We start from the raw sequence: 14,236 nt of genomic DNA, 5'->3' as shown, positions 1-14,236 counted from the left end.
AATAAAGAAGCCCATACAAAAGAGTAAGTGCTCCACAAGAAAAAAAAGAAAGCTTGTTGAATCAGTGACTTCTTGAATGATTCATCTGTGGTCCCTCCCAGGGCCGTGCAGGGAGCAGGTGTTCAGGAAATGAAGGGCAGGGTGATAGAGAGGAAAGTGACGGTTTAGAGATGGTGAGACAGTAGCCCTGTCATTTCCTAGAGACTAGGACCTTGGCCAAGTTATTTAAGCTCCCTTAGCCTCAGTTTCCTCATCTGAAAAATGGGGATAATCTCAGAACCCACTTTCTGGAGGTTGTTGGGAGGACTGAACGAGGTTTTGTACGTAAAAGTCCTGGTGCATAATAGACACAATAAACGGCAGCTGTGATTATTAATTATGAAAACCCCCTTGTGTGGCGATGTCATCATTTAGTAGCCTAATTTATAAGGTGTGCCTCATGGGTAAGGGTACTCTTGCTCTGCTCAAAGAAGCCACATGTAAACACTGGCGGAATAAAATGGAAATGCATTCCGAGAACCCCCTGATTTCCTCAGCTCTCTGTCCCAGCTCTCTGCTTACCAGGCCCCGGGCACCCCTGGTTTCAGCGGTGATGCAGGTAGCTTCCTCTCCAAGTCTGCAGCTGCCCCATCACTCTCTTCCCAGCACGCTCAGCTCCTGTCCTGCCTTCCACATTACTCAACTCTCCAGCCATCCTGTATATCCCTTTCTTGGAAGCCGCTGTCAGTTTTCTCCAAGCCTTCCAGCTCCTTCTTTAGCTCTGACTGTCCCCTCTCCTGATGGTCACTTAAGGAAGCAAATTCATCATCGACAATCACTTGCTCTCTTTGCTCAATGGACGCACCCCACTTTAGGAAGTCCGTGCCCTGTGGTGTCCAGGAGGAGCACTCAGATGACTGAACGTAGTATGGGGGAGCGGGGCATTCCCCTGCAGGTGGAACAGTCAGGAATGGAACCCTCTACTATCGGTATAGGGAAGGCGGCTCACCATACATCCTTGCCATGGAAAGTGGCCCATGGTGAATGTCACGTCTCCCTAATTGCTGAAAATTTATTCAGAGGGGGCACCATAGTGTAGGCAGAGCTTCCCAAAGTGTGGTCCTGGACCAAGAGCAGCAGCATTAACTGGGAACGTGTGACAAATGCAAATTCTCTGGCTCCACCCCAGAACCACTGAATTTAAAAATCTGGGGGTGGGGCTTCCCTGGTGGCGCAGTGGTTGAGAGTCCACCTGCCGATGCAGGGGACGCGGGTTCGTGCCCCGGTCCGGGAGGATCCCACATGCCGCGGAGCGGCTGGGCCCGTGAGCCATGGCCGCTGAGCCTGCGCGTCCGGAGCCTCCGCAACGGGAGAGGCCACAGCAGTGAGAGGCCCGCGTACCGCAAAAAATAAAAATAAAATAAAATAAAAATCTGGGGGTGGACCCAGCACTGTTATTTTTTTTTAATTAATTAATTTTTTTGGCCATGCCACGCGGCTTGTGGGATCTTAGTTCCCTGACCAGAGATCAAACCTGGGTCCCTGGCAGTGGAAGCTCAAACTCCTAATCACTGGGCCGCCAGGAAATTCCCCTAGCACTCTGTTTCAACAAGCCCCCAGCCTGGTTCAGGTGAGTGGCGGTTTGCAGACCTCTGGAGTGGAGGGAAGGGCGAAGCCTGGATTCCAGTTCTGAGCCTGAGTCACCTCCTCTGTAAACAGGGACCATGCTTAAGTCAGGGGCCTTCTGTCAGGGAAGTGAGCTTAGTGTGGGACTTATGCCCGCACATGGTTGGTGCTCAGCCATCCCTCACCCAGTCATTCATCAAACCAACCACTGAGGGTCAAGTATGACCTGACACTGCTCTGTGATAGGCCCAGAATCAATCATGTACCCCAAGACTCCTGACGCTGTCAAGGAGGGGAAGTAAGACAAAGTTACGGGAAACCTGATTAGAAAGATTTGTGGGGGACCTGCATGCCCAATTGAGGATTTTTAATTTAATTTTATTTCATTATTTCTTTTTTAAGAAATTGAAGTATAGCTGATTTACAATGTTGTGTTAATTACTGCTGTGCAGCAAAGTGCTCAGTTAATATATATATATATAATTTTTCATATTCTTTTCCATTATGGTTTATCACAGCATATTGAATATAGTTCCCTGTGCTATACAGTAGAATTTTTATTTTAAATGTTTCTACTACTTTTCTACAACAAAGCAACCAGATGCTGTGATTCCAGCGGCCCCTGGGGCCACTTGGTCTCTTCTCTCCAGGCCGCCTACCAGTCCCTGCCAGGGCCGTGGAGGAGCAGCTACAGAGCATCGGGGACACCCGCCACCCCCCCGCTGACCTTGACATTGCACAGGTGGAAGGCAGCCTCGGGGAGGCCCTCGTATTGGGCACTGAGGCCCTGGCTGCCTGCAGAAGGCGTGGCACGGTTCAGGAAAAGGCGCCTGGGAGAGCAGAACCGCGTGTTTGGAATGCTGGAGCTGCTCGATGCATTCCATATGGCTGCAGGTGCTGGCGGCCTGGCCCGACCCAGGGGACCAAGGGAGGGGGACGGACTCTGGCAATCAGCCGCTCCCCCATTAGGCCCTTGCCAGCCCCTCCCTGCAGGAAGGCACATTTATTTGGGCTCATTTACTGTCTGTTTCCCCTCTGCCCTGTGCTGGGATGTTGAACACTGATTGCCAAGACTAGCCCAGTGCCAGGAACATAGATGTTGGGAGGATTTGATGAGTGAACACCTAATAAACAACTTATTGGTAGAAGGCTTTAGGGATTCTTCCTCTTAAATAAGCCCAGCACACAATCCCCCAGAGCACTCGGCTTCAGTTAACGTTCCTGGGAATCTTCTGTGTGTCTGGACCTCACATGTGTCATCCAGCTGCCCCTCTTACCCCACCAGTTGGGAACTGTGTCACCCATCTTTGCCCATGAGGGCAGTTGGGCTCAGAGATGGTGATGTGACTTGCCCAAGGTCTCACAGCCAGCAAGGGTAAGGATCTGAAAGCAGGTTAAAGGATTCCAGGTCCAGTGCCCTTTCTATCCAAGCTCCAGAGGGAGGGAAGTCCCGCTGAAGCTTTAATCTACCCTGACTTCCTGGGGTTTGTCCTCACTCAGATCCCAGAGTTCCTCAGACTCGTAAAGTAAGGAACTGACCCGTTAAGAAAACAAGGCACAGAAACCTCCAGCAACCTTAAAAATTCTCCCCCCAGTTTTATTGATGTATAAATAACAAACTTGTCAGAAGTTCTGAGCTTTCAGATTTAAGGGAGAACAATTGCCTTAAAGAGGAGTCGGTGATTTTCATGTTGTGTTTATGAAATAGCTCTAGAGGCATGATGGCTTGATTAATAGGCTCTTTGGGTAAAACCGTGAAAGTCCTCCCATCAAAATTAGGAACTCAATAAAGAATAGAACCCAGGGCTTCCCTGGTGGCGCAGTGGTTGAGAGTCCGCCTGCTGATGCAGGGGACACGGGTTCGGGCCCCAGTCTGGGAGGATCCCCCATGCCGCGGAGCGGCTGGGCCTGTGAGCCATGGCCGCTGAGCCTGCGCGTCCAGAGCCTGTGCTCCGCAACGGGAGAGGCCACAACAGTGAGAGGCCCGCGTACCGCAAAAAAAAAAAAAAAAAAAAAAAGAATAGAACCCAATACTATTATTCAACGTTGATCTGAAAGTTTTAGCCATTGCCATAATGTGAAGCAAGGAGGTGACTTAGGAAAAAGACTACCACTTCTTAAGGATTCTGAAATTGGAGATTATATTAAATATCTTATTTTACTGAATACTCCTAGCACCTCAACAAGATAGATAGTTATTTTATGTATTAGCATTGTTTCCATTTTTTTCCTTATAAGGGAACTGAAGTCCATAGATGATAAGTAACTTGCTTATGTTTATCCATCAGATGATCCTTGTGGCTTCAGCGTTTGCTGCTGTTTGTAAAAGAGTCAAAAATTATGCTGATTTAAACAGGATTTGTTTGTCCATCTTGAAAAGCAGTAAAATTAACTGAAAGAGCTACCAGAATAAATAAGAGAATTCAGCAAGGTGACTGGATATAAAAGGCAGTCACCATCCTATACATCTGTACCACCCTACATACTAACATAACCAATTAGAAAGCATAAGTTTAAAAATTTTCGGTCATAACATATCAATAACTAACCTTAACAAGAAATGTGAAAGACTGATAAGAAGACAGCCACATATCTTTACTGAGAAACAGAAAAAGATAAATAAATGAAGCTTCATTCCTACTGTGGTCTTGGACAGGAAAACTGGATGTTGTAAAGATGTCAACTTTTATCAAGGTAATTTGCAAGTTTAATGAGACTCCCATAAAAATCTCTGAAATATTTTTTATCATGTTTGTTCCATCTGCAAGAATAAAAAGTCAAAAAATGTTGAAAAATACAATTACAAAAAAAGGGTTAATTTGATGTGTGAAGGAAACCAACACCTGTCATGTCACATTTTAAAACATACTCTGAAACTTTAGTAATCAAAAACAGCATGGTAAGGACATAAGAAATGGTAATGGATCAGAAGAAGAAAAATAGCCCGGAAACAGTCCTTCTCATTTACAGGCTTCAGTGTGTAATAAAGGTGGTGACCAAATCACCAGGTAAAGGAAGATTGATTCAACCTCAAGGCTAAGACAATTGGCCAGCCATCTGGAAAAGAATTAAGTCAGTCTCATCTCTCACTTTATATCAAATAGATTTCTGATGGAGAAAGAGTTAAAATATGAGTCCATAAAACTTAGAAGAAAATCTAAATAAATACTTTTAAACTTAAAAAAACCTTTTTTAACATTGTATTTGGAAATAATTTGACTCACATAAAGTTACAAAAATAGTACAGAATTCTTGTGTACCCCATCACATAGTTTTCCCTAATCATAGCCTCTTACATAACCATAGTGCATTTTCAAAACCAAGGAATTGAAGCTGGTATGACACTATTAAGAAACTACAGACCTGGCACATATATGTAATGGAATATTACTCAGCCATAAAAAGAAATGAAATTGAGTTATTTGTAGTGAGGTGGATGGACCTAGAGGCTGTCATACAGAGTGAAGTAAGTCAGAAAGAGAAAAACAAATACCGTATGCTAACACATATATAGAGAATAAAAAAAAAAAAAAAGGTTCTGAAGAACCTAGGGTCAGGACAGGAATAAAGATGCAGATGTAGAGAACGGACTTGAGGACACAGGGAGGGGGAAGGGTAAACTGAGACGAAGTGAGAGAGTGGCACTGACATATATACACTACCAAATGTAAAATAGATAGCTAGTGGGAAGCAGGTGCATGGCACAGGGAGATAAGCTTGGTGCTTTGTAACCACCTAGAGGGGTGGGATAGGGAGGGTGGGAGGGAGACGCAAGAGGGAGGGGATATGGGGATATATGTATATGTATAGCTGATTCACTTTGTTATACAGCAGCGACTAACACAACGATGCAAAGCAATTATACTCCAATAAAGATGTTAAAAAAAAAAAAAAGAAACTACAGAACTGGGACTTCCCTGGCGGTCCATTGGTTAAGAATCCGCCTTCCAATGCAGGGGACACGGGTTCCCCTGGTGGGGGAGCTAAGATCCCACATGCCACGACTCAGACCCGAGGCAGCCCAAATAAATAAAATAAGTTAAAAATAAAAAAGAAACTACAGACCTTATTTGAATGGGGACATTTTAAACAATAAGAAATAAAACTCCAGGGCTTCCCTGGTGGCGCGGTGGTTGAGAGTCCGCCTGCTGATGCAGGAGACACGGGTTCTTGCCCCGGTCCAGGAAGATCCCACATGCCGCGGAGCAGCTAGGCCCATGGGTCATGGCCGCTGAGCCTGTGTGTCCGGAGCCTGTGCTCTGCAACGGGAGAGGCCACAACAGTGAGAGGCCCGCGTACCGCAAAAAAAAATAACAATAATGAGCAGTTATCACTTTAATATTATTATTTTAATGGCTTATTGAAATATAATTTACTTACCATAAAATGCACCCTACCTTTATATTATTTTAAATGATTATGTATTTTGTTCATTTAAAAACAAATTTATATTTATTTTATTTTGTTTTTATTTATTTATTTATTTATTTATTTATTTATTTATTTATTGGCTGTAATGGCGGCATGAGGGAGTGGACCCGGGCCCCCTGCAGTGGAAGCACAGAGTCCTAACCACTGGACCACCAGGGAATTCCCTAACAAATTTATATTTGGAAAATAGAACAGTATTTAAAACTAAAAACAAGTCTTGTAGACTGCAACTGTATCAGTTAGGGTTCTACCAAAGAATGAGAAATATATATATAAATGCCATTGAATTGTACACTTTAAATGGGTGAATTGTATGGTATGTGCATTATATCTTAATTATACCTTCCTAAAGCTGTTACCAAAAAATTCCTAGCTCTGCCTCTCACCAGATGTGACCTTGAAAAGTGACCTCACCTCCCTCAGCCTCAGTTTCTTCATCTGTTAAATGGGGATGATGACAACAGTAACCTCATGAATTGTTGGGATGTTTTGCTGAGAGGACACAGTAAGCCCTTGGTAAATACTAACAATAACGATTGTTTACTGAGGTGGGCTCCCCAGTGCCTGGCTCGGGGCTGGGCACTTATGTTCATGACCTCATTTTGTCCTCTGACCCCTCCTACGCCGATTGTGCAGTGGAGGAGACCGAGGCTGAGGGCTCCAGCAGACAGGCAGCATCGAAACCCGGGTGTTCTAGAGGCCGGCACCTGAGTTCTAACCACAGGGCAATCCTGGTTTTCGTGTTGTGTTGCCTTTCCATACGTGTGGGTGCTTTCATTACTGGGACCCACTGCAACAGGAGATGTCAGCTGCACACCTGGAAGCTTCATCCACCTCCCTCCCTCCTTCCAAATGGATTCTCTCCTTTTCTCTGGCTTAGAATACTTTCCAAGGTAGAAAACGCTCCAGAGAAATGCCACCCAAGAATTGGTGACTTCCTCGAGTCCCTGAGCAGGTCAGGCCTTAGGGAGGAAGACTGACTCAGCTCTGCCCCCTCCTCGCTTGGAGAGACCTCTGAGCCTCGGCCTCGTCACAGAAAACGTACAGATTATGATAGTATTTCCTTGCCAGGGATGTTGCAAGGCTGACTTACGCGCCCTGAGAGGCCCCATCACCAGGGTGTCAGCTCCTCCTGAGACCGCCGTTGGCAGGGAGAGGGCAAGCCTGGGGCTGGCCCCCACCCAGCAAGCCTCGGAGCTAGCTATGCGGAGCCAGCGAGTACAGCTGCTAAAAATAGAAGTCACATCTAGCAGGGACATGGGTTGGCCCAGAGGCAGGGCTCAGCCCAGGCAGATGGGAGTGGCGAGGGGGGGCCAGGACACTCGCCCACCACCAAGGTCCCTCACCTGCAGTGTGTGTGTGTGTGTGTGTGTGTGTGTGTGTGTGTGTGTGTGTGTGTGTGTGTGTGGGGGTGTGTGATTCCATTACTCAGTGCAAGGCCCCATCCCCAGCTACAACAGAGGGGTGGAGACTACTCCTTCATCAGGGCGATGAGAAAAGTCCTCTAGGGATGTTCAGTAGACATATAATGTGAGCTACACATGTAATTGTCAATTTCCTAATACAAACATTAAAAAAAATCAGGGGAAATTACTTTTAATAAATTTTATTTAATCTAAAATATGAAATGTTGATCATTTCAACATGTCATCAATATAAAAATATTAAGGAAATCAATGAAATTCTCTTTCTCATACTAAGTCTTCAAAATATGGTATGTAGGACTTCCCTGATGGCGCAGTGGTTAAGAATCCGCCTGCCAATGCAGGGTACATGAGTTCGAACCCTGGTCCAGGAAGATCCCACATGCCGCAGAGCAACTAAGCCCGTGCGCCACAACTACTGAGCCTGCACTCTAGAGCCCGCGAGCCACAACTACTGAGCCCGTGTGCCACAACTACTGAAGCCCGCGCGCCTAGAGCCCGTGCTACGCAACAAGAGAAGCCACCGCAATGAGAAGCCTGCGCACCACAACAAGAGTAGACCCCCCATGCTCTGCAACTAGAGAAAGCCCACACACAGCAACGAAGACCCAACGCAGCCAAACATAAATTAAAAAATAAACTTATATTTTTTAAATATGTTACGTATTTTAGGACTCATGGTTCATCTCAATTTGGAGTGGTCACGTCAAGTGCCATGTTAGTCTTCGACCACCGCTGTAACACATTAACACTTAGTGCTTTGAAACAGTATGGATTTATTATCTTACAGTTCTGGAGGTTAGAAAGTTGGAAATGAGTCTCAGGGGGCTAAAATCAAGATGTTGGCAGGGTTGTGTTCGTCCTGGAGACTCCAGGGGAGAATTCGTTCCTTGTCTTCTCCAGCCCTCCTTCCATCCATCCATCCATCCAGCCATCCATCCATCCATCCACCCACCCACCCACCCATCCATCCATCCCTTCCTCCATCTTCAAAGTGCATATCCCAAACTGCTTCTGTTGTCACATCTTCTCTCCCTCTGCTTTACTTGTCACTTTGCCTTCTCTGACTCTTACCCTCGACTCCCTCTTATAGGACCCTTATGATGATATTGGGCCTGCCCAAATAATCCAGGATAACCTCCCCATCTCAAGATCCTTAATCACATCTGCAAAGTCCCTTTTGCCATGTAAAGTAGCATACTCACAGATCTGAGGATTAGGGTGTAGACATCTTTGGAGAGCGTTATTCAGCTGGCCACACACACTTTACAGCCCCGCGTGTCAGCGGCTGCTGAACTGGACAGTATTGCTCTAGGGAAGTAAGGGGAAAAATCTAGTTAGAGCTTCTACCTTCACCCTCCTGCTCAGTCACTAAGCCCCTGTGGGATCTCAGGCAAGTCAATTCACGTCCTGGTTGTCCATATTTACCTTGCGTGTAAAGTGAGGTTGACGGTAACCCAAGCCTGGGAAAATGCAACAAGCTAGGAGGCACATCCATGCTTATTTAACTGTAAAATGGGGGGCAGTTCAATTGGCAGGTTGGAGGGGCTGCTGCCCTGTGGTAAGAGAATTGAATACCAGGAGGGTTCTCAGAGGCCATTGGGTTCTCAGCTGCCCCATTTTACAGATGGGAAAACTGAGGCCCAGAGTGGAGAAGAGGCTTGCCAGAGGTCCCCAGTGAGGTGGTAGCTGAGCCAGGGTGGGGATCCAGTGGGAAAACTGTTCCCTGTCACATCACACTGCCCATCCGTCTGAGTTTCCTCACTTATAAAATGCAAATAGTGATGGCATATTGTCAGGGCTGTTGTGAGATCAAAGGACTTCCTAGGTGTGAATGTGCTCTGTGAAGAGCTAGAGGGTTGTGTAAAAGAAGGTCAGGATGACACCTGGGCACAGGTGTTTATGGTCTCCCTCCAGGGCGAAGGCTGGCTGCACCCTCTACCTCCCTGGCCTGCAGTGCTCTGGGCACCTCGGAGGGTGTCAATCCCGTCTTTCCATCTTTCCCCTTTCCCACTTCTAGAACCAAGTCTCGGGCCTCAGGAGGCAGGCCTTCCCCCGGTTGACAAGGCGCCCTTAGCCGTTTCCTGAAAAGTGACCTCCTCCAGGCTTGGCCCTCCCTAAGCTCTGCTCCTCCTGTGGGGACTGTGTTCTGGTCAGGGCAGGGGCCAGGTAAGCGCTCTTCCAGGCCTGGGTGAAGGAGCCTGGGTCCCCTGCTGGCTGGCTGTGCAAACCTGGGCACGTTCCTTGGCCTCCCTGTGCCCATCTGCACAGTGGGTGACAGGGGTTAGACCAGAGATGCTCACAGCCCCCTGAGACCTAAGATTCTGGGGATCCCTTCCCTGTCTTCACAGAAGCCCAAAGACAAACTATTCGTGATTCAAACTCTCACCTGCACCGGTGGGCAGGGCCGGCGGGCTGGCAGAAGCCAGGGCGAGAGGCAGGAGTAGAGCAGGATCGCAGGGTGGCCTCCATCTGTGTCAGGCTCTACCCCCCTGCCAGCCTTCCAGCTCCACCCTGGACATTGGGCAGAGGGCAGGGCTGTCCTGCGGAGCCGCAAAGAGGCCTCTGGGCCGGAAGGAACTGGTGCCGGCATCAGTGAGTGGTGAGGCTCTGAAAACACCTGACTGCAATGAAAAAAGGAACTCTCTGGATCTTAATAGCCCAACACACGGTTTAGGCAGGTCCATGCCAGAGGGAGGAAGGGGTGCACGTTCCCTCCCCCTCAAGTCCTGATGACGCTGGGCTTTGCAGAAACACCCTCAGAGGTGCACAGCACCCAGCCTGTGGAAGATCTGTTCGTGATTGTCTCCTAAGTGTCAGCTCTGTGCTGTGTCTCGCGACCCAGAGTGAAGTCCAAGTGTCATTTTCTACATGAGGTCACTGAGGCCCCACAGGGTAAGGAGCTGGCCTCTGGTGGATCAGCGATCGGGAGACAGAGCCAGGGCTAGTGGGAAGAGAGCTGTATGGCCTTGACTCACGGCTCCTCAGTGGGCTGGAGCTTGAGGGTTAAGACCTTGGTAGTAATTGTAGCAGGAATACTACACGCCGCTCACACTAGGGGCTCCATCGAAGTTCCTGCCATGTGTTGGCTTGCTTCATTCCCACACATCCCTACAAGGTAGGAATTTATCATCACCTTTTAACACTTGGGGAAATGGAGGCACAGAGAAGTTAAAGAACTTGCCCAAGGACACACAGCTACTAAGTGACAGAGCTGGGACTTGAACTGGACTATTGGACTCCAACAGCTGCTCTTGACCAAATGCAAGTGAGAGGCTGCGGGGAGACAGTCTGAAGTGATCTGCATGCCCTGACCAGGGCATGCTGCTCACGTGCCGTGGGGAAGAGGGCCTCCTTCGGTCTGGCTCTTTGCGCCCAGAATCCCACATGGTCAGCACTGTATCTGTCCCCACCCACCTGTCCACTATGCAGATGGGAACGTGAGCTCAGATTTGCCTTTGTGTTTTTTTTTTTGTTGTTGTTGTTGTTTTGCCACACCATGCAGCATGTGGGATCTTCCCTGACCAAGGATCGAACCCATGCCCCCTGCATTGGGAGTGCGGAGTCTTAACCACTGGACCGCCAGGGAAATCCTGGGAACGTGAGCTCAGAGATGGCAGGTGACTGGCCCAAGGTCCCACAGAAAGAGTACAGAGTCCGGGGCAGGCTGAACACCGGACACTCAATGGTCTAGGGGGTTGGGAGTGCACTCATACCCCCACCCCACCCCCAGGAGACATCTGAGGGGCAGGCAGCTCCCCAGGGGGCACAGTAGCAGCAGAGAGGAGCTTTTCTCCCACCCCCCCAGTCCCAGACACCCGTGTCCCAGGTGGATTCCACTCCATTGCCAGCCCTGGGATTTCTCCCCAGATGGAGCTGTGCTTGTGAGAGGAAGCGGGGATAGAAATCAGTTGTTTCCATAGAGAGAACCTTCAATATTGAAATCGACAAGTTAGTGGGTACAGCCCAAGGGCAGGGGTGTGTGGCAGCAGACCCAGGTCCTAGCAGGCTCTGCCTCTAGGCACCTGGCTGCCCCGAGGGAGTTGCTCTTCTCTGAGCTCCTGCTTTTCATCTGTACAAAGAGAACAGGGGCCCTACTGCTGGAAGAATGGATCCAACTGCCCAGAGGGCGGCAGGAGGGTGAGAGCAACAGGCAGGGAGGGACGATGACTCAGCTGACCTCCTCCCACCAGAGAGGAATCACAGGCCACCATAGCCGAGCCACTGACCTGCTGGGTGACCTTCACCTCCCTGCCTTACCAGGATTGGCTGGGACAGCTATGATGACATTCGCACCATACACCCCGGATTTTCTACGGAAGAAATGCCTTGAGACAGGTGGGAGTTGAGGAAAGGACCTGAAAAGGAAGAAATGTCATCAGCCAGATGACTGTAATATCCCAGCCTCTCTGGAATGGTCCCCAAACTCTGTGCCACATGAATGTGCTTTGCTTAAACGAACGCAAGTCCCAGATGCCAAGGCAGCAAATGAGATCCAGCTCCTGGCAAAGGCTCAGTGGCCCCCCAGCAGCTCCCCTGATTTCGTCCTTCCCCCTCCCCGTGGCCGGTGTCAATCCTACCCAAGAGGTCCCGCCAGGTGGAGTGCTCCAGGCAGGCCCATCTCCCCTGGAGAAGACGGGCTGGTGGCTGGTCCAGAAGGGACATCACATCCATCTGACCCTCTCCTGCTCCCCAAAGCACTGGAGAGGACACCACCATGGGTAAAACCTCTCACTGTGGAGGCAGAGACCTGCCTACTAGCTGTGTAACCTTGGGGAAGTTGCCTGGCCTCTCTGAGCTTGTTTCTTCATCTATAAAGTGAGGACAACAGTGCCTTCCTCCTAGGTCAGTTATCAATATTAAGGGTGGTACTTGCAGGTAATGCAAGTAAAGTAGGTGCTCAGTAAGCTGTCGGTCTCATCGTTATGCTTGTTTAAAAATGAACCTGCAGTCTGCGCAGACCTAAAACCGATCTCACCTTTTTCTGTACCATTTCCACATTATGCTGATCACGTCAAGGACTAAGGGTTTGAATCTGGCATGGACTGATCTGGGTCCAAGTCCTGGCTCCCGGCACTTGTGTGACCTTGGGTGGGTGATTTTTACCTCTCAGAGCCTGGGTTTCCTCCTCTATAAAATAGGGGTGATAATCATCACACCTCCTCTTGGGGTTTTCATGCAAGTTTCATGCAATGATGCCTGTGAGCCCTCAGCTCAGTGTCTGCCGGTAGGCTCGGCACTCCATGACTGTTTGGGACCCTTGTTTCTGTTATCATTAGACTGGGACCCCACAGTGTCCAAAACTAGTGGTTTCTACAACCTTGGCATCCTCATAGCAGCACTGTGAGGCTAGGATTTTCACCTTCATGCAGAAGTAGAAACTGAGGCTTAGCAAGTCTCTGCTCTGGAGCTCAGTAGGGGAGCGGGGGTCAGTAAGGGGAAGTGGGTCCTGTCTGCTCCACTGGGGTACAGCTGCTTGAAAGCACAGGAAGCATCACTCTCCCAGGCGCAGGTGGGCACAGCGTCCCGCCCACTGGCTTCTGGACCCACGGTCTCTTTCAGACCCACAGAGCAAATCCTCTCCTGAGATCTCCGGCAGCCCTGCCCAGACACCAGATGAAAGGCAGAGAAGAGTCCAGGAGCCCTGCAGTCACGTGACCTCAGACAGGCTGATCCGCTTGGTGCCTCAGTTTCTCCATCTGAGTGCGAATCACATCGAAAGTGTGAATCCTGATTCCACCACTGATTCAGATTGGGCTTGAACACATTATCTCCCTCTTCTTAGTTTCCGTGGCTTCGCCTATGAACAGGGGCTAACGGAAGAATGGGATAAGGGGGTGTTAAGTGAACAAAGGAGAGCATAAGGCTGTAATTAGTATGATTTAAATGCATTTTTAAAAGTCCATGTGTGTGTGTGCGTGTGTGTGTGTGTGTGTGTGTGTGTCTACTGTTTCAAAAAGACATAGAATATTTATTAAAATGTTTCTAGTAGTACTCTCTGGACACTGGGCTCATGACTGATTTTTACTTCCTTTTGTATACTACATTTGTAGTTTTCCAGTTTTTCTACCATGAGTATGTGTCTCTTACAATCAGAAATGAACAATTAAAGGCATAAATAGTCGTCCATATGGCTCAGGGTGGTCCAAGGATCACCTGTGGACACCCCCAAGGAGGCCTGTGAGCCGCCAGGTGACAGCAAACGTTCCCTTTGCTGACTGTGCTCACGCGCCCCCCTGGGCACCATCGGGGTGACGTTGTGGTTCCCACGGGCAGGCCCTCTGGCTGGGAGCAGAGGGACCCGTTGCCTCCCAGGGCTTCCCATAAAGATGTGACTTCATCTTGGCTGAAGACACAAAAGGAACTGAAGATTCCTCGTCAATCTAAACGAAGGAAAGTAACTAGAAGCAAAGACCTGGCTTCGAATTCCACTGCCTCCCCTTCTCCCACCTGACATTAGGCAGGGCACCGGGCCTCTCTAGCCTCAGCTTCCCGGTCTCTAAAAGGGGATTACACGATGCTTGCCTCACAAGGGTTTTGTGAGGAGCCAATGAAACAGCAGCTTTGCCTGCATCTTGCCTCCCCTCCTCTTGAATCGTCTGTAAGAGGTAAGACATCAGGTGTTTGGTGCACTTAACATAGGGCTTTGGTGGAAGGTAAATTAGTTAACGGTTTCAAATCATCGTTTCATCCTGCTGTTAACAGCCTGAAAGGTCACACGCAGGTTGATTTGGGAACCTCCCACCCAGTGCTGCTACTTTCGGGCAGTTGGGACC

At 48.9% G+C, this 14,236-nt stretch overlaps 1 protein-coding gene across 1 annotated transcript in view; it reads right to left on the bottom strand.

Annotated features, from left to right (window-relative positions):
• Positions 1-11,193, bottom strand: part of PHF19 (PHD finger protein 19) — a 54,430-nt gene extending 43,237 nt beyond the window's left edge. The window contains exons 1-2 of the mRNA XM_060154477.1: positions 9,850-11,193; positions 8,666-8,771 (exon numbers count right to left, since the gene is read on the bottom strand). The gene's annotated coding sequence lies outside the window, so the exon portion shown is untranslated. The remainder of the gene's footprint in view (positions 1-8,665; positions 8,772-9,849) is intronic.
• Positions 11,194-14,236: the final 3,043 nt, after the last annotated feature.

The sequence above is a fragment of the Lagenorhynchus albirostris genome, chromosome 7 (assembly GCF_949774975.1).
Source record: "Lagenorhynchus albirostris chromosome 7, mLagAlb1.1, whole genome shotgun sequence".
Taxonomy (NCBI): domain Eukaryota; kingdom Metazoa; phylum Chordata; class Mammalia; order Artiodactyla; family Delphinidae; genus Lagenorhynchus; species Lagenorhynchus albirostris.
Note: the sequence above shows the minus strand (reverse complement) of the source record. Positions and strands in the feature narration are given on the sequence as shown.